This window comes from Ranitomeya imitator, chromosome 1, assembly GCF_032444005.1.
Source record: "Ranitomeya imitator isolate aRanImi1 chromosome 1, aRanImi1.pri, whole genome shotgun sequence".
In the NCBI taxonomy this organism is placed as follows: Eukaryota; Metazoa; Chordata; class Amphibia; order Anura; family Dendrobatidae; genus Ranitomeya; species Ranitomeya imitator.
Genome location: NC_091282.1, coordinates 480,166,311 through 480,187,646, shown reverse-complemented (window position 1 = coordinate 480,187,646; position 21,336 = coordinate 480,166,311). Strand labels below are relative to the sequence as shown.

Sequence of the window (21,336 nt, the reverse complement as noted above, 5' to 3'; positions counted from 1 at the left end):
AAAGAGAAAGCAGCACAAGAAAATAGAAAAAAAGGTGGACTTTATTGCCTGAACACTGTGCAAAGCAGTCATCAAAACAAAAGGTGGCTACTTTGAAGAACCTAGAATATAAGACATAATTTCAGTTGTTTCACACTTTTTTGTTAAGTATATAATTCAACATGTATTAATTCATAGTTTTGATGCCTTCAGTGCGAACATACAATTTCCATAGTCATGAAAATGCAGAAAAATCTCTAAATGAGAAGGTGTGTCCAAATTTTTGGTCTGTACTGTATATATATATATATATATATATTATTGCTCAAATAATTTAGGCAAAAGTGGAAAAATGTTGCAAATCAAGAATGCTTTACAATAGGAAAATAGAATCAATTGTAGTTTATTTTTATCAATTAAAAAAACGCATTAAATGCATAAGAGAGAGATCTAAGTCAGATTATAATTTAGTGTAGACAAACTTTTGTTGTTAGATCAGTATCAGTTCTTCTAATTAAGGTTACAAACAGTCTGTTAAGTTAAAGGCCAATTCCACTAAACAAGTGATAATGACCATCATTTTCATATGTGCAGGGTGAGCCATTTATATGGATACAACTAAATAAAATGGGAATGGTTGGTGATATCAACTTCCTGTTTGGCACATTAGTATATGGGAGGGGGAAAACTTTTCAAGATGGGTGGTGACCATGGCGGCCATTTTGGATCCAACTTTATTTTTTTCAATGGGAAGAGGGCCATGTGACCCATCAAACTCATTGAGAATTTCACAAGAAAAACAATGGTATGCTTGGTTTTAAAGTAACTTTATTCTTTCATGAGTTATTTAAAAGTTTATGACCACTTATAACATGTTTTCAAAGTGCTTTCCATTGTGTTGGATTGTGAATGCAACCCTCTTCTTCCACTCTTGACACACTGATAGCAACTGTACAAAAAGAAGAAAAAAAAAAAGAGCATGAACCGCACATCCCAAAATCATATGTTGATCTAAAGCCGCTAGGCAAAAATTTATATACTGAACATGAGGTTTTCAGTTTAACATTCTGATCAGACTGTATGAAGCCCACTGCCGCTTCACGGCAAACCTCGTAGTGGGTTCTACCAACCTAACGGAGTGGAGCCGTGCGGCAACCACCGCCACAGCGGCCATGCACCAGCAGGGCGGACGGCCTGTTACCCCACAGCACCCATGCTGCGAGACTGAGCCCACATGACTCCAGACCACGCCGCCCCACCAGCACAAAGCCACAGCAACAATGGCCGCCACACAGCACCAGCACCAAAATGTGCGGTTCATGCTCTTTTTTTTCTTTTTGTACAAAGCATGTTCTTGTCTCTTTCTTGGACCAGCACTCCTCCCATTTGGCACAGGTGATTTTAATTAGCAGGAGACTGCAAAGTAAGCGGTCTAGCCCATTTTGGCTCTCACTCAAGAGCTGGAGGAAGGTGAGTTTCAATGCTCCTTTCATTTTGGTGCTGGTGCTGTGTGGCGGCCATTATTGCTGTGGCTTTGTGCTGGTGGGGTGGCACGGTCTGGAGTCATGGGGGCTGAGTCTCGCAGCATGGGTGCTGTGGGGCAACAGGCCATCCGCCCTGCTGGTGCATGACCGCTGTGGCGGTGGTCGCCGCACGGCTCCACTCCGTTAGGGCGGTAGAACCCACTACGAGGTTTACCGTGAAGTGGCAGTGGGCTTCATACAGTCTGATCAGAATGTTAAACTGAAAACCTCATGTTCAGTATATAAATTTTTGCCTAGTGGCTTTAGATCAACGTATGATTTTGGGATGTGCGGTTCATGCTCTTTATTTTTCTTTTTGTGCAAAACACTGATAGCAACACCACAGAAGAAATGCTAGCACAGGCTTCCAGTATCCGTTGTTTCAGATGCTGCACATCTCAAATCTTCACAGCATAGACAATTGCCTTCAGATGACCCCAAAGATAAAAGTATAAGGCGGTCAGATCGGGAGACCTTGGTGGCCATTAAACTGACCCACGATGACAATCCACTTTCCAGGAAACTGTTCATGTAGGAATGCTCGGACCTGACACCCAAGATGGTGCACCACAACATTATGGATGCCAGGTCCGAGAATTCTGACATGAACAGTTTCCTGGAAAGTGGATTGGTCATCATGGGCCAGTTGAATGGCCACCAAGGTCTCCCGATCTGATCCTCTTAGACTTTTATCTTTGGGGTCATCTGAAGGCAATTGTATATGCTGTGAAGATATGAGATGTGCAGCATCTGAAACAACGGATACTGGGAGCCTGTGCTAGCATTTCTTCTGCGGTGTTGCTATCAGTGTGTCAAGAGTGGGAGAAGAGCGTTGCATTGACGCATTGACAATCCAGCTCAATGGGCAGCACTTTGAACACAATTTATAAGTGGTCATAAACTTGTAAGTAAATCATGAAAGAATAAAGTTACAGTACATTAAAACCAAGCACACCATTGTTTTTCTTGTGAAATTCTCAATAAGTTTGATGTGTCACATGACCCTCTTCCCATTGAATACTTTCCGTACCCACTGTGTAATTTTCATTTTTGTTGCCCAGATGTAGAATCTTGCATTTCTTCCTGTTAAATAACATTCTATTAGTCGCTGCCCATTGTTCAAACTTATCCTTCTGAATCCTTTCTCTATCTTCTCTAGTGTTAGCTACTCCTCCAGCTTTGCATCATCTTCAAATTTGATTAGTTTACCTTCAGTTCCCTTATCTAGATCATTTATTAAAATGTTGACAACACTGAGGCCAGTGCAGAGACTTGTGGTACCCCACTTGAAACACTTCTGGTACCACAATGTGTTACCATTTATTACCACTCTTTAAGTACGATTACTAGCCTTGTCAATCCTATACTTGATCATTTTTTTCAATTAGGATTGTTTGAGATACTAGAGATGAGATAATGAGATACTCACCCTGAGAGTCACCCTCCTCCTCTTCCTATATTGACACCACAGTATGGTCTGTGTGTGCCTCTGGGATCTCAGTCTTATCAGGATCACCTCCTCCCCCGCTGGTTAACATTTGGTGATGAGGATCTGGATTCTGTTCAGACCCTAGTTTGTCCGGCCCCAGATCCAACATGAAAAAATTTTGGGTATCGGTGCAGATGTTTTTCTCCTCTGAATTCTGTGAATCTTTGAAGCAGACCTCTGACACCCATGGAAGATATTGTGTGAACTGCTTTGCAGAATGGCCCATCGGTGGTTCCCCACAGTCAGTTGGGTGTTTGGGTGTTTAGAAATTTGTGACGCGGGGAAATAAGGGTGATTGGGGTGCCACCTATGAAGACTGTACTATGTGTGATGTTATGGTGGAGAAAGAAATGGAGAGGCCACTTGATGCAGCGCTTGCCATACACAGGAGCATATGTTCTTTCTGACCCTCGTCTACAAGGCATACCGCTGTGCGGCTGCCAAAAAAAGGGAGTGGAGTAGCCCGTCCAGTAACAGTTGTTGTCAGTAGTCTTTGGATAGGACAAGATGGTGTTTTTTCAGTTGAGCTTTCATGAACATTAACACCCAATCTATGTACACGTCTAACACCAAGCCTATTCCCCCTTCCACCATGACAACACTTTTTCCCACACATGTTGTATGTACCCTTCCACTCTTTTAACCTGCTGTTTCAAAACCTTAGGTCCACACCTGTTAGTCACCTGTCACTAAATAAACAATCACTATTTATTTTCTTAGATAGTGTGTCTGAACAACACTCTTAAACCTAATGATTTTGATGAGAAAATGGGGCCACCTGATTCCTAACTGCAACAGTTTTATCCCAAATGATTTGGATTAGCAAATAAGTCCTCCTGGCTGAACTCCAATATTAGGCCTAACAATTTTTAAGAGGAAATGGGGCCTCCTGAATCCTCTCTGCAACACAGTTTTATCCCAAACGGTTTGTACTAGCAAATAGGGCCTCCTGGCTGAACCCCTATATTAGACCTATCAATTTTTAAGACTAAATAAGTCCTCCTGATTCCTCACTGCAACACCGTTTTATTTCAAATGACTGGAATAATCAAATAGGCATCCTGGCTGAACCCCCAGTATTAGACCTAATGATTTTTAAGAGAAAATGTGGCCTCCTGATTACTCATTGCAGCACAGTTTTATCCTAAATGACTTGGATTAGCAAATAGGACCTCCTGGCTGAACCCCAATATTAGGCTTAATGATTTTTAACAGCATATGGGGCCTACTGATTCCTCACTGCAACACAATTTTAATCACAAATGATTTGGATTAGAAAATAGGGCATCCTGGGTGAACCTCTATATTAGACCTAATGACTTAAGAGAAAGTGGGGCCTTCTGATTCTCACTGCAACACCGTTTTATTCCAAACGATTTGGATAAACAAATAAGGCCTCCTGGCTGAACCCCAGTATTAGGACTAATGATTTTAATAGCAAAACTGTCAGCAGGATTTTGCTAAGTAACCTACAGACATGGTCAGGTTGGCAGTAGTGATGAGTGAATATACTCGTTACTTGAGATTTCCAGAGTGTCCTCCGAGTATTTTTTAGTGCTCGGAGATTTAGTTTTCATCGCCGCAGCTGAATGATTTACATCTGTTAGCCAGCATAAGTACTTGTGGGGGTTGCCTGGTTGCTAGGGAATCTCCACATGTAATCAAGCTGGCTAACAGATGTAAATCATTCAGCTAAGGTGAGGAAAACTAAATCTCCGAGCACGAAAAAATACTTGGAGGTCACCCGAGCGTGTATATTCGCTCATCACTAGTTGGCAGTGTTAAACTGATTGAATGACACAATAGGATGAAGAAATCTGTATTGTGGTTCTTGTGTAATCAGTGTTAGAAGTTTGCAACTAATGATATGCTCATGCATGAGGGCAGGACTGTATTCAGAGTCTTAGCTTCCTGCTCTATCCTGCTCTAAGCCAGAGAAACTAAAGAGAGAGACTTGCCCACAGGCCTGCCACAAAGTACAAACTGTCTGTCTCTATAATAAGTAACATGTTGGTGCTTCAGGCCTGTGGGCAGGTCTCTCCTTGGTTTTTCTGGCTTTGAGCAGAAAGATAAAACTATGCCTACAGTCCCGCCTTGGAGCACGAGCATATCATTAGGTGCAAACTTCTAACATTGATTACACAAGAAGCACAAAACGGATTTCTTCACCCCTGGTATAATTTTAATCAGTGCAACAGCACCAATCTGACAGTGTAGGTTACGGTTAGTTAGCAAAATCCTGCTGACAGGTTCACTTTAAGAGCAAATGGGGCTTCTTGTACCCTTTTGTGGCTGTTTTTTGCATTTTTTGTCTCCATATGAACCTATTTTACTTTTAACTTTTTTTAATATTGTATTAATAAACTTTGCTATATTATGGCATACAGATTCCTGCCCTTATCTTTATTTTAATTCATGAATTTTTGGAAGTGCCACAGATCTAGGCTTATAATACTTTTTGAGGTTTACAGTTTTAGCACAGTCTAGTTAGATGCTGGAAAAACGATTTCACAAAGGACAGTATCCTATCTTGGTATCTGACAAGTTCACTTACAGCAGCAGTAGCAGCAGAGGGAGCGAACTCTCTACGCTGTTACACTGAGAAAATGGAGCAAGCAAATTAAGATGTCGGCTTTTTATATGGACAGGGACATGTGCCTTTGGCAGCCAATCACAGAAGACCTTGTGTCATAATGTTGTGAATGGTTTCTGTGCCCTGATTGGCTGTCGAAATGTACAAACATTAAGTTATTACAGAACAATGGGAATATGACGAACCAATGCTGCATTTTCTACCTTTCTTTGTGGCTGACTTCTTTAAACTGTGTGATGAACCAGGTCAAACACATTCTTCCACTGAATCTATATTTTGGCTAAAACAAAGGCCTAATTCTGAGGGACACTATTCCATCCTGTCCTGAACCGAGTCATCAGAATTGGTCTGGAAAAATGATGCTTTTCTTTCTATCTTCTGTGCTAGCATATTCAGCAAGATATAGGACGATCTTGCTGATAGAGACTTTCCATTCTCTCTTAATTATTTCTCTTTCCACAAGAGTGTACTTATGTTTTAAACAATGGTCAAGTGAGAAAGCTAAAGACTCTCAAGTTTTATATATTAGAGTATCTTCAAAATCTCCTCCCAGATTGATCATACAAGAAATCCATGCAAAGTTATCGTCTGCTGAAAAATACCATTGACTAACAGAAGATTTTGTGTATATTGTGGTTAAAATTATTATTCTTGAATTGACTGTTGCAAACTCAAGGCTAAATAGTGAAACCCCATACGCTAGGAGAAAAAGAATGGATTATATAGGGGCTATCATATTCCATCAAAGACAAGTTTGTTGTGCCTAACTTTATTTTTTGGACATTCTCTGAGTTCAAAGCACAAATGGGACAAGCCTTTATTGATTCCAGAGTTGCATTGAATTTTATTGTTGTCTAATTAGCTACAAGACAGAAAAGTTTCAGACCAAGAAGGTAAATCTTCAAGGTGAAGTCATATAGAGGAAGTGTACACGGCGCTCAAGGCTCCCTGGAGGTGTACAAGTCAGGTTTCCAACCCGTCAGTAAATAGCAATAAATCACTTGGCACTCAAAAGTTCTTATGCAAGATGAAAATTAACATTTCGTTTATTTTGTGCATCCAGTTCAAAGGTTTAAACGTTTTCGGTCTAATCACAAGACCTTCATCAGAAACATCTTTGAAATACTGAAATACATATACAAAAATAACATAAAGATTTTTTAGAAAATGAGTAATATGATGCACATTAAATATATACAAAATCGTGATACATTCTGTTCAGGATAAAATACATCACATGTTATGTGGAAAATGACAGCTGTGGCGGTCTGAATAAATCCGGACTGGTGCTCCGTGAGTCGTGAACCTCGAAAAAGGAAGCTATAAGCTGTGAACGTGTATAAGGAAAATATTAGGTATGACACATGGTATTGATATCAAGTCCTATAGAAGGACTGCCGGTAGAGAATGCAGCCTAACTGCCCGAAGGATACTGAGTACAAGGTGATTTTCCAGGGCGTAGGGTCATAGTGCTAGAAGCGAGAGTGCAGGGTGACAACCTAAAATAGAAACGTGACCACATGAATAAAGCATCGCTGCTGTTGATCCCATATATTGATAGCACAAAGACATATAGGCATATGGCCATAAATATTATAGAAAAGAACTACCATATGTGTTACCACCTGGCTGAGGGATGTCATACAACAATGCAGTGCCCATAAATAAATTCATGTGCCCATTGCGGCACTATACATGGCACCTGGAAGCCAAACAACAAGATATGTGGGCCCAGAAGGCCAGCGCAAGACTGTACCCGGGAGATCGCACCTGGGAAGTATGGAAAGGGGGGAAGGAAGGTTTATTTTATATTTCATGAAGGCCACAATAGTCAGTTAGTAGATATGATGTACCCCTATTACCTCTATAGTCCTGGAGGAGCTTGAAATGAAGCGCCGTGGCAGAGCGAGAAAATCGCAGGGGAAATGGCGCTGGGGAAACAACTATACAGAGGGTTGGTGTCCGTAATAACCTGTGGTGAGGCTGCAGGATACTATGCAGATGGCCTCTACTGTACCTGGTATCTCCAAATGTGTGGCGCTGAGCTGCAGGGGACGCAGTTGATCCCGGGGGCCGCTGGGAGACAGCTGTATTTCCGGGTATAAATGCGCGCTGGAGGCCGGTTACATGACCCGCCGCGTCATAGCGGTCACGTGATCGCGGCCGACAAAGCCGCACATGCGCAAACCGGGCTTGAAGTGTATGGAGCCTGTGGCGCCTGCGCTGTGGCTATGCTAGGCTCAAGGACCGTGCCTGTGCAGATGGAAACCGGGGAAAGCTGAGAACCTGAAGCCTGCACTATGTGCAGGCTGGGAAGTGTAATACATGTTGTGAGAAATGATCTATGGGCAGAGAAATGGGCAGTGCTCAGCCCAGAGGATGAATGGTGACACGAATGTTAGCCGGATGGACATAAATAAGCATGGTAAGGTGGTCGCAAAGCCCTGATATAGGGAAGATGATGACAGTATACCAAGAAGTATCACGCATAAATACTCTACCGTGTGGGGTGACACCAGTACCCAGTGCGTGATAAGATATTAACGGTTCTACACAGGAACAGAAGGAAATGCAAACAGTTAAAAACAAGTAACACTGATAAGCGCGATGTCAAATATCAATATACATCAAAACTTCACAATTAAGTACATAGTATATTATAGAAAAGCTGAAACGTCATAGTCCCTATTCAATCCCTTTGGTTCTAGGGTCTGTAGTGTAAAAATCCAGTATGCTTCCCTTCTTTTAAGCATTTTAATACGGTTCTGGCCCCTCCTCAGGGGGTCTATCTGCTCCAGAACCTGAAACCTGAGCTGGGAGATATTATGATTTTTTTCTATAAAATGGTGTGGAAGGGGTAGGTGGGTCTTTTTGCATCGGATGGTGGATTTGTGTTGGGACACCCTATCCCTAACCGCTTGTGTGGTTTCACCCACATAGGCCAAGCCGCATGGGCATTTGATCAGATAAATCACGAATGTGCATTCGAAAGTATAAAAACCCCTGATTGGTATAGCCTTTCCTGTGTGGGGGGTGGAACACTGAGGGACCCTTTTGTACATTGATGCACTGAAGGCAATTGAGGCAGGGGAAAGTGCCCTGTCACTGGGTTTGTAGAAAGGACTGTTTTGAGAGAATTGTGCCTGGGCCTACGTCTGCTTTAACCAATCTATCCTTCAGATTTTTAGCCCGTTTGAAACATGACAAAAACGGTACTTTAAACTCCGGAATTTTAGGATAACTCTTTATTAATATGCTCCAATGTCTCCTAATGGTGGATTGCACTAGACCAGAGAACGGATTAAAAGTCGTGACAAAAGGGATTCTCTTCTGACCATCCTTGGGTTTCCTACATGTTAAATTCTGTTTGGCCTCTGTAAGTACCCCGTGTGGGTAACCCCTGTCAAAAAAATTTTTGTTCCATCTCAGTGAATCTTACTTTTTTGATGTTCTCGTCAGAGACAATCCTGTCAACTTTATGAAATTGTGACTTTGGGATTGACTTCTTAATGGAAGGGGGGTGGCAACTGCTGAAGTGTAGTAGACGATTCCGGTGCGTTGGTTTCGTGAATAAATCTATGGCAAGAGTACCCCCCTCTCCTTATATATCAAGGTATCCAAAAAACTAATCCGCTTTGTGTCATGCTGTATGGAAAGTTTGAGTTCAGGCCAGATGTTATTGATGTGGTTGTCAAAAAGCAGAAGCGATTCGATTGGGCCATCCCAAATGCAAAAAATATCGTCTATATATCTCCGCCAGATTTTACAGTGAGTGATAAACAGAGGATGGCTATAAACAAAGTCATTTTCGAAAGCCGCCATATAGGCTATAGCATAGGGGGGGGGGCGCTACATTTGAGCCCATTGCTGTGCCTTGCTGCTGGGCATAGAAGGTATCCTGGAACATGAAGTAATTCTCTTTGAGTACCAGACCCAAGAGATCGGCACAGAAGTGACGGATTTTAATGTCCACCCCGGTCTCACTCAGGAGTCTATCAGTAGCTGACAGACCTTTCTCATGGATTGGATTACGGATGTGTACAGTCAGTGCGGGAAGCTGACGCCGGGGGACGTGACAGACAATGGAATGTGAGTATGTATTTTTTTTACTTTTACAATGGTAACCAGGGTAAATATTGGGTTACTAAGCGCGGCCCTGCGCTTAGTAACCTGATAATTACCCTGGTTACCAGTGAACACATTGCTGGATCGGCTTCACACACGCTGATTCAGCGATGACAGCGGGTGATCAGCGACCAAAAAAAAGGTCCTGATCACTGCCAGCGACCAACGATCTCAGGAGTCTGATCGTTGGTTGCTGTCACACATATTCGTTAACGATATCGTTGCTACGTCACAAAAAGCAACAATATCGTTAAAGAAATTGTTATGTCTGACGGTACCTTTAGAGGTAATCCTCTTGTTTTCAAAATTGCCTCATAGCTCCAACTCAACCAAATTCTCAAAAACTGTATTCTGCTTTCAATGTCTCCAACCTGACAATTCCTCATCAAGACTTTTCAGATGTATTTTCGAAATAAAAGACAGAAGCACGACCTACCTTTTTATTGGCCATATAATTGTGCTATTGTCCTTCTTCTATGGTAATCTGAATTCACAGCGATTTAATATTCGCTTAGAGTTAGAAAACTGTGACAAAATCAACTTTACGCTGAACTAGAAAAATGTCTCTTTGAGCATCAGAAACAGGCATTTCAAGGATCTATAATCTTCTCTGGAGTTCTTCATTTGGATCTAGAGAAAGTCTATGCCAGTCTGGATTGGCCATAGTCTGTAGGTCGTGAAGCCACTCAAAAATTCCCTGGCTTTGAAAACTATTTCCAGCAAATCATCAAAAACATTTATAAATTGGTTGCCGTTAAGTTTGTCAAAGTTCATAGGCTCATAAAAGCTACTTCTGACAGTCTTGGTGCAAGCCACTCCATTTGGCAGATTCCAGAAGAACCTTGCCTTTCACCCTTTAACCCCTTTACATGTATCTGGTCTTAAAATGGGGTCTGGTGGATTCATTCCATGGCTCGGCTTCTGTCAAAAGGAGAGAATCAGAGGCAGGAAGGGACGCCAAGCAGGATCAAAGCTGATGAGTCATGCCAAGGGCAAAATATGGAGAAAATCAGGAGGTCCAAGTTTGAGTCTGAACACAGGAAATACAAACAGGACACAGAAGCTGCCAGCTTCTGGGGTCTCTTAGAGCAGGGGTCCCCAACTCCAGTCCTCAAGGCCCACCAACATATCATGTTTTCAGGATTTCCTTAGTCTTGCCCAGGTAATAATTGCATCACCTGTGCAATGCAAAGGAAATCCTGAAAACATGACCTGTTGGTGGGCCTTGAGGACTGGAGTTGGGGACCCCTGTCTTAGAGGGTCTCTTCCTCACTCGACTTTCCCCTCTTCAGTCCAATCTTAATGCAGCAGCCATGGTCATCTATCTGGCTAATCAGTACTTGGACACCTCCACTCTGTGCCAGTCATTGCACTGGTTGACCATACATTACAGGATCCAATTTAAACTGCTTGTTCTCTCCACAATGCACACTCCACAGGGCATGGATGTCTGACATCTGTGCTGTTCTCCAAAACTTTGAGGACTTGAGCAATATGGTAAGCAGTGATATTGCCATAATCAGCATCTTCAATCTCCCTTTATTTATTTTCACCATCCTGCTTCTCTATTTACTGAAACGCTCGCTGCTCACAATTAAAAAGGAAGCTTTGCAGTAGGAGCAATTTGAGATGGAGCATGAAACTATACAGGGTGATACAGAATCAGCAATGCAGTGGGCCATATTCAACTAAGTTAAATTTACATCTTTTTAATTTTACTAATTACATTTCTATATATTGGTTACATTAGATATGTATAATATCAAAAGAGGTAATGTAATGTTCGTAAAGTTTTAAAGAAGTGAAGGGGATATATTTAATTTTGTTTTTAAATAATAATGAGCCAATATATGGAGGTTCAGGAAAAACATAGCAGTGCAAACATTTAGAAATTTACATGATAATACAAAAATATATTATTTAAATTTCCATTACATTTTACTTTACTTTTCCTATAAAATCAGGACCAGGAATGCAGAATTAATCCTTGATCTATTTAAAGACTTAAATATGCTTTACTTGCAAAATATTATAATACTGCAAGCTGCATAAGCAAACATAATTAAATTATGTAAGAAAATATAATTTTCTTTCTACATGCCTCTAAGATTTAGCGTACCGTTGCAAATTTTACTTGTCTTAAATTAAGCAAATATGCTTTACATCAAAACTTTTTATTTCTTTCACTTTCTTCATGATGGATTCTGGGGCGGAGGGCAATTTTATGTCTTCTGCCTACGCCCAACGGCACGCAATACCCCTGGTTATGCTAGCTCAACCAGTAACAGTACGAGTGGTGAATGGGTCGACACTGCCCTCACAGATAACACACCAGACCATCCCTTTTACTCTGTCCATGTCACCACCCCATCAGGAGCTTATATCTCTGCTCGTCATTCCTGAGGGAATTGATGAGGTCCTATTGGGGATACCTTGGTTACGGTACCACTCTCCTCAAATCGAGTGGTCCTCAGGCAGAATTCTGGGATGGGGTGAATCTTGTTGGGATAGGTGTCAGAGGGAGTGTGTTCAGGTTGCTACTACAGAGGTACCCACAGATCTATCCTCTCTCCCCAAGCAATATTGGTCTTATGCAGACGTGTTCTCCAAAAAGGCGGCGGAGACCCTTCTGCCCCATCGCCCCTATGACTGTCCTATTGATCTCTTGCCTGGTGCTGAGCCTCCCTGGGGTTGAGTCTATCCGTTATCTCTCCCGGAGATGGAGGCAATGTCTCAGTACTTTCAAGAGAATCTGGCTAGAGAATTCATTAGGAAGTCAGTGTCACCTGCAGGGGCTGGGTTCTTCTTCGTGCAGATAAGATTACAATAGGAAAATAGAATCAATTGTAGTTTATTTTTATCAATTAAAAAAACGCATTAAATGCATAAGAGATAGATCTAAGTCAGATTATAGTTTAGTGTAGACCAACTTTTGTTGTTAAATCAGTATCAGTTCTTCTAGGTAAGGTTACAAACAGTCTGTTAAGTTAAAGGCCAATTCCACTAAACAAGTGATAATGACCATCAATTTCATATGTGCAGGGTGGGCCATTTATATGAATACACCTAAATAAAATGGGAATGGTTGGTGATATCAACTTCCTGTTTGGCACATTAGTATATGGGAGGGGGAAAACTTTTCAAGATGGGTGGTGACCATGGTGGCCATTTTGGATCCAACTTCATTTTTTTTAATGGGAAGAGGGCCATGTGACCCATCAAACTCATTGAGAATTTCACAAGAAAAACAATGGTGTGCTGATAGCAACTGTACAAAAAAAAAAAAAGAGCATGAACCGCACATCCCAAAATCATACGTTGATCTAAAGCCGCTAGGCAAAAATTTATATACTGAACATGAGGTTTTCAGTTTAACATTCTGATCAGACTGTATGAAGCCCACTGCCACTTCACAGCAAACCTCGTAGTGGGTCCTACCACCATATCGGAGCGGAGCCATGCGGCGACCACGGCCACAGCGGCCATGCACCAGCAGGGCAGACGGCCTGTTGCCCCACAGCATCCATGCTGCGAGACTGAGCCCACATGACTCCAGACCGCGCTGCCCCACCAGCACAAAGCCACAGCAACATTGGCCGCCACACAGCACCAGCACCAAAATGTGCGGTTCATGCTCTTTTTTTTCTTTTTGTACAAAGCATGTTCTTGTCTCTTTCTTGGACCAGCACTCCTCCCATTTGGCACAGGTGATTTTAATTAGCAGGAGACTGCAAAGTAAGGGGTCTAGTCCATTTTGGCTCTCACTGAAGAGCTGGAGGAAGGTGAGTTTCAATGCTCCTTTCATTTTGGTGCTGGTGCTGTGTGGCGGCTATTGTTGCTGTGGCTTTGTGCTGTTGGGGCGGTGTGGTCTGGAGTCATGGGGCTCAGTCTCGCAGCATGGGTACTGTGGGGCAACAGGCCATCCGCCCTGCTGGTGCATGGCCACTGTGGCGGTGGTCGCCGCATGGCTCTGCTCCGTTAGTGCGGTAGGACCCACTACGAGGTTTGCCGTGCAGTGGCAGTGGGCTTCATACAGTCTGATCAGAATGTTAAACTGAAAACCTCATGTTCGCCTAAACCCCAAAGCAGATGAAAAGTCAGAAATCCCGTCCAATTTACACATTTTCCCATGTTGAAATAAAATTCAAATATATTAAGTGAGCATGGAGAATAAACCGCATTTCCTTTATGCATAATCTCCTAAGCCGTAATATTATGATTTGTTCTGAGAGAAGAGTCTCTAGAAAAATATCCTGTAATAACACATAGTGGACCAGTTAGAGCACCATTTGTTTTAACATCTGTAGTATAAAGATGCTAATTGCATGTTCCCAAGAGAGATATTTTCTATGGTCCGCTGTTGAGCTAACAAGGAGTAGCAGCTGTGTTCTTTGTTATAGCTGACTGTTATGTGTCTAATAGACAAGATGACATAATAAGCCTTGAACTTTAAAGATTCTATGAGGAAAACTAGGCAGAGATGTGCTTATTTAATAGTGATATTTATTTACATCCATTGCTATAAACATCCATTGCTATAAATAGAAAGAGATATATATATATGATATATATATATATATATATATATATATATATATATATATATATATATATATATATAAGCTATACAACAATGCATACATACTTTTTAAAATCAGTTTACAAAAGCTAAGGTTTTATGGAGATCTTGGTTCATTTTAACTCTTCACTTTGTTTTGGGCTGAAAACTGTGGATACAGGGATATGTAGCCTGCTATCAGTGGATACAGACAAGCTGAGATAGAATACCCTGTAAAAGAACACAAAAGGTATGAAATTAAGCAGAAACACCATAAACAGCTTTATAAGCAATCATAGACACTTTTGAAGGCTGCTAAAGACCCCCAAACCACAAAAGGTGAGAGTGACTCACCCAGGAAGTTCACGGCCTGCAGCAAACTCACTCTGCTTGAGGGTAAAGAAGCCCGTCAAGAATATCCAGAATGAGGGGAATACTGCTCTTCAAGGTCCTGCCCTCGACCAACCTCATGATCCTTTCCCCTCCAACAGAAACCATTGGAAAATTGAGGTAGAGATGTAGACTTCTAGCCTGCCACTGCAGATCCTAAGATCCCAGAAGAGAAGCGGGTACGATACGACACCAAACTCCATTAATGGTATGAAAGGAAAAAGTCCTTTAGGTAAGATATTAAAATATAACTTTAAATTTGCAATTAAAAAATCAACATACAAGACAAACATCATTGCTAAGAAGTGTATAGGGGCATAATTCTATCCCTATTTAGTCTCTGAATTTGTTTCCTGCATTAGCAATGGAGGTTGGCACCCTATTCCTGCGTAGTTGTGCCTCTACTCATCGGCGGCTGGCCCTACTTTCCCTATTAGGCCCTAGGTAGGGAAGAAAGGCAGGCAAAATATACTTCATACATACTTCTTTCCACTCAGCATTACTAAGAGAAGTACACCCAGGACAATTCAGCAACGCTGACCAGTCGTTGAGAGGTAAAATAATTTTAGTTTCATTAAACATAAAAAGCTTTAACAGCCCACTAAAAAGATATATCATATGGAAGGAAATAACAAAATCTCATGCAGACATAATAGGACTTGAGAAACAAAATTTGCCTAGAAATATGTCCTAAATTTGAGAACATTAACTTAACCCACATTATACTATCAAATAACAAAAATGAAAAAAAATCAGGAGTAGCAATAGTAATAATTATATTATTATCAACCAATAGAGAAGATAATTGACAATGAGGGAAGATATATAATCATAATCTGTAAGATAGGCAAGAAAGAATATACATTAGTGAACATTTATGCCCCACAAAAATGACAACTCACATTCCTCAATAAAGCACTGTAACAAGCAGAATCAGTCAAAAACAGGGAGATCATTTTTTGTGACTTTAATTCTGTACTGTACAGATGAAAGCATCATCTCAACAACAAGAAACACAAACGAAAAACAAGGCCTACATTATTAGCTAGCTGAATCAGACTTGTGCGATACCTTTTGGTGCGTAAACACTACCTCAAGAGAGAATACTTTCTACTCAGAAAGACATAAATGCTACATATTAATTAACCATGTTTTAACAGATATTCTTTCTCTTAAAAAGATAAAATCTGTTGAAATCTGTATAATAACCTGGTGTGATCATGCACCATTGAAATCTGAACGGGAATGAACAAATGCGACACAAAACTTAATAAACTGGAAGAATATTACATATCAGTTTCAGTTACCCATGCATAAAACAAAATATCAAAAAGGCACTAGATAATTACTTTAAAGAAAACAATACAGACATTTCTCCAAAAACACTATGGAATGCTCGCAAGGCAGTTTTAAGGGGATCCCTTATCCAAATATCATGTAAATGCAAAAGAAAAAAATAAGAAAATTATTGAACAAATCATAAAATTGATTCAAACTCTTATTAATCAACAACAAATGAATCTAACTACAAACCTTCATAACCAAATTATGGAACTTAAAATAAAATTGAAATCTTAATTGGCAAAATAGAACAAATAGAGCCTATTCTCTCTGCAATCATAATGGGATCCTTTGCTGAAAAATCAGATGTAATGACAACATAAGGCCGGTTTCACACGTCATTGGCTCCGGTACGTGAGGTGACAGTTTCCTCACGTACCGGAGACACTGACTCACGTAGACACGCTACGTAAAATCAATGTGTCTGCACATGTCAGCGTGTTTTCACGGACCGTGTGTCCGTTTCAAAAGCACGGAGACATGTCAGTGTTTGTGGGAACGCACGGATCACATGGACCCATTAAAGTCAATGGGTCCGTGTAAAACTCGTACCGCACATGGATGCTGTCCGTGTGCAGTCCGTGTGCCGTGCAGGAGACATCGCTACTGTAAGCACTGTCCCCCCCGCGTGTGGTGCTGAAGCCGGAATTCATCCCTTCTTCCCAGCAGCGTTCGCTGGAGAGAAGGAATGAATAATCTTTTTTTTTTCTTTTCCCTTAAAAATAAAGTTTGTGCGTCCCCTCCCGCCTCCCATCCCCTGTGCGCCCCCCCCCCCCCCCGCTTGCCAGGAAACACTCACCGACACCCAGCTCCAGCGATGTCTCCTCTCAGCAGCTGCAGCCTGTGTTGTGTGAGCGGTCACGTGGTCCCGCTCATTACAGTGAGGAATATGTGCATATTCCTCTCTGTAATGAGCGGGACCACGTGACCGCTCACACAGGGCCTGCTGCCGGCGCTGAGAGGAGACATCACTGGAGCTTGGTGTCGGTGAGTATTTCCTGGCAAGCGGGAAGGGGGCGCACAGGGGATGGGAGGCGGGAGGGGATGCACAAACATTACTTTTAAGGGGAAAGAAAAAAAAAGATTATTCATTCCTTCTCTCCAGCGAACGCTGCTGGGAAGAAGGGATGAATACCGTCTTCAGCACCGCATGCAGGGGATAGTGCTTAACTGTAGCGCTGTCTCCTGCATGGTCCGTGTGGTCCTCAGTCGGCACACGGGCGGCACACGGCTGCCGCACGTGTGCCACACCGATGTGCTACATAAGCACACAGACACACGGACACGGATAATTCCGGTACCGATTTTTCCGATACCGGAATTATCTGGACGTGTGGGACAGGCCTAAAAGGAATTTCAGTTGAAGTTAGAAACTTCAAAATTAGCCTTATGGCGTAATACTGACAGTTTCAAATCCAGTAACATCCATAAGAGAAATATCAACAGAGATTAAAGAAAATTCCAATGTATCTTATTACAAAATTAACCATAGCAAATCTCAGATTTGGGAACTACCTGTATATATTGACAACAAACTAAAAAGAGACAGTAAAAAGGAATTCCACCATAAATGGGAAAATTATTCAATTCCAATCACAACTTTTAAAACTTATCTGACGACGAAAAGACCAAATACAGTAAAAGAAAATAAATTGTAGACTACCAATCTATCTTACTAAACAAAGCCATAACTGGATCACTTCCAATGAAAATCCAAATTGGGTAATGCTTGAACAAACATTAAATAAAAATATATGATTGCAAAATGTATTCATTATGCAACATATGGATAAGGATCTTTCTATGCCACAGCCACCAACACTTAGTGCAACCATAAAAGTTTAAAAAATAAATTAGCTCTTTAAAATCTTCCTCAACTAGTATCAAAATAAATATTTCAATTGATACACTATATAGCCGTGCCACTCATAAATCAAAAAGATTGGAAATATTAAAAGCATTTCACATTTGACATTTCTTCTTGACTTCTTGTCTTCTCCTGAAGCCCTGAGTACGTCCAAAGAGCTGGGACGTATGGTTGCCTGCCATGCAATGAACTGAGAACATGTGAGTGTTACCTTTTCTCATTTAATCCCTGTTTATTTTATAATTACCCTTGTACATAATTGCAATTGTCTCATTTGTAACATCTTTATAAAATATTTTTGATAAAGCACTGCCTAATTTTTATGGGATATAATATTTAATATTAGTTCATTCTCCATGCTCTAAACGTACCCTAAGTCTCCTGAACGGATTACGCTACTGTGTTGGGTTAGCTTCGGACCCGTTTAATCGAAGCTGGTGGCAGTGATACCGTGTGCAGACTTTTGGGTTATGTTGTAGCGACTGCGGCATTGATAATTATTGTTCCTGCCTGAGTGGGAGTAGTTTATCGCGTCGCTGCAGCGTGCCCAATAGCCAGTACATAGCAGGCAGCCTGTCTGGCGACTAGTTACCTAGGGTGCAGTACCACATCTGACCTGAGAGTAAGGGGGCGCCAGAGAGCTGCAAGTTTTAAGTGGAACTGTAAGTGGGATATACATAAATCCCTGCAGTTCGTGGTATATTGAAGAGCAGTGGGATACCTAGAATAAGCCCCTGCTGTAACGTAAGAGGTCAATAGCCTTGTGTGTGTTTTTTCATCGCATTATTAGCAGTGGAGGGATAACGAAGATAAGCCCCCCTGCACATGTGATAGCCGTCTGTTGGCCTAAAGTCACCCCGACCTGTGACGTAGGGGCGACGGTCACGGTGTGAATCGTGACAAATTGGTGGCAGCGGTCAGGGAATCCTGACAAATTGGATTGAAGCATTTGACAAGCCAGAGATGGTATGTCACTCTCCATAAGGAGAAACGATACCCCTTAGACCCCAGTCCAGATCCTCTCACCTAGCCAAATTAGTTCTCATGCTTCGCACTGACAAGGGCCAACAGCCCGAAACACCGTGTCTGCGAATTGAGATACTAATTTGGCTTTTATCCTAAGTCATATTGCATGACTCTTTAAAGAGTTGATTGTGACTTGTAGGATAGCTACTTCCAACAGGTGGCGCTATAGAGTTTAAGTCCTCTTTTTCTCAGAAGAGGCAATTTGCATATTATATTTCCCAGAGGAGCATTGTATGGCAAATAAGCCTCCTTACCTTGACAAGCCAGAGATGGTATGTCACTCTCCATAAGGAGAAACGATACCCCTTAGACCCTAAAAGCATTTCAGACATTATCAGGTAATAATTGTGATACTGAGTCATTTCTTATGGACAAGCTGTGAGTTGGGAAATCTAGAAGTCCGAGGACAAAAGCCAGGAAAATAGCAGATCACAGCAAAAGTCATAATACAAATGGATAGTCAATAGGAAAGTCCAGGCAACAAAGCATCAGAAAGTCAGAATGTTTAGAACATGGCACAGAGGAAACAACCCATACAGAGGTGAAAGCTATGACTGGCAGCTATCTGGGCTAGACAGCTCAGTTAAGTAGCTAAGTAATCACTGGAATAGAGAAAACCTGAAGGAGCTCAGCATCTCCCAGACTCAGATTGGATGGCCAAGCTGTCAACAAAAACACAGACAGCTCAACACACTCCTGCACCAAAGTGGAAAACTAAGCTGTAAACCACTGTACCAACAGCTAAGCACACTCCTACAAAAGTCTGGATGACTTCGCTGTCAATCACTGCATTCTAAGACACACTGTGGGGTGGACAGTTAAAATAATTTAAAAAATACCCTTTTACAGCTTACAAGAAAAATTAAACTTAAAGAACATTGATTATGTTAAATATCTGGACAGTAAAATATATTTAAATAATTATAATGAGAGAAAGAACATATACTGTATATACTGTATATCAAATACCTAAACCAATATATAAACTAATAAATACATGATTTGCTGAAATAAAAGAGAATTGAAAGAAGTTCCAAAAATCATACAATGCTCTAATGCCGCTAGACAAAAATATACATTGCATTGTGAAAGTATTTGTCCCCCTGGAACTTTTCAACTTTTTCCCACATATCATGCTTCAAACATAAATATACCAAATGTACATTTTTGATGAAGAATCAACAACAAGTTGAACACAATTGTGAAGTTGAACAAAATTTCTTGGTTATTTTAAATTTTTGTGGAAATTCAAAAACTGAAAAGTGGGGCATGCAATATTATTCGGCCCCCTTTAACTTAGTACTTTGTTGCACCACTTTTTGCTGCGATTACAGCTGCAAGTCGCTTGGGGTATGTTGTTATCATTTTTGTACATCGAGAGACTGAAATTCTTGCCCATTCTTCCTTGGCAAACAGCTCGAGCTCAGTGAGGTTTGATGGAGATTGTTTGTGAACAGCAGTTTTCAGTTGTTTCCACAGATTCTCAATTGGATTGAGGTCTGGACTTTGACTTGGCCATTCTAACACCTGGATACGCTTATTTGTGAACCATTCCATATTAGATTTAGCTTTATGTTTGGGATCATTGTCTTGTTGGAAGACAAATCTCCGTCCTAGACCCAGGTCTTTTGTAGACTCCAAAAGGTTTTCTTGAAGAATGGTCCTGTATTTGGTTCCATCCATCTTCCCATCAATTTTAACCATCTTGTGCGTCTATTGCTGTGAATGCCAGTGCGGCGCCGTGCGCTTTCACAGCGCTTTCCTGACCCAAGTCTGGGTGGTTAGTGGCATCCGCCAGTGCAGCGCCACACGCACTCTCGTGCATCTTTATTAATATTATTTCTGTCACTCTGACACCCCAGTTGCGGTGTTGAGCGCAAGAGGTCTATATGAACTCAAATCCTGTGTCTTGGGATTGAGTTCTGAGACTCCTTGCTTGCGCTCTTGGTGCGGTACCATGGCCCTGTGATGCAACAGGGTTTGCTTCCTTCACACAGGGTGAAGTTAACCCGTGTGTGTATCCACATTGTACCGCCATATAGTCCATCATTACTTGGCAGCAGGTTCCATCTCTGCACAGTGGACCCCGGGGTGCGAACGCACCTTTCTCTATCTTTCTTATTATTTGGTGTGTTCCACTAGGCCTAACATTACACTAGCGCCAGGGTCTGGCTAGTAATGACGGACAAACAGCAATCCTTGCGGTACATCCAGCAGCTGGAGGGTAGGTTGGCCGCTCTCGAGCATACAACCTCAGCTGTGGTTGTAACCGCAGTTGCTGTTCAGGCTGCTAGCGTGGCTGCAGCCACCTTGTCCACTGCCACTCCTGTACCGACTCTATCTCGCCTGCCGCTGCAAAAAACATTTTCTGGTGATAGTAAGTCTTGTAGGGGTTTCGTGAGTCAGTGCTCTATACATCTCGAGCTTCTGGCCATTCGTTTCCCT

General features: G+C 41.6%; 1 long non-coding RNA gene across 1 annotated transcript in view; it reads right to left on the bottom strand.

Moving 5' to 3' along the window:
* Positions 1 to 14,329: 14,329 nt before the first annotated feature.
* Positions 14,330 to 21,336, bottom strand: part of LOC138657886 (uncharacterized) — a 126,672-nt gene continuing 119,665 nt past the window's right edge. The window contains exons 2-3 of the long non-coding RNA XR_011317240.1: positions 14,622 to 14,883; positions 14,330 to 14,498 (exon numbers count right to left, since the gene is read on the bottom strand). This is a non-coding gene — a long non-coding RNA (uncharacterized lncRNA). The remainder of the gene's footprint in view (positions 14,499 to 14,621; positions 14,884 to 21,336) is intronic.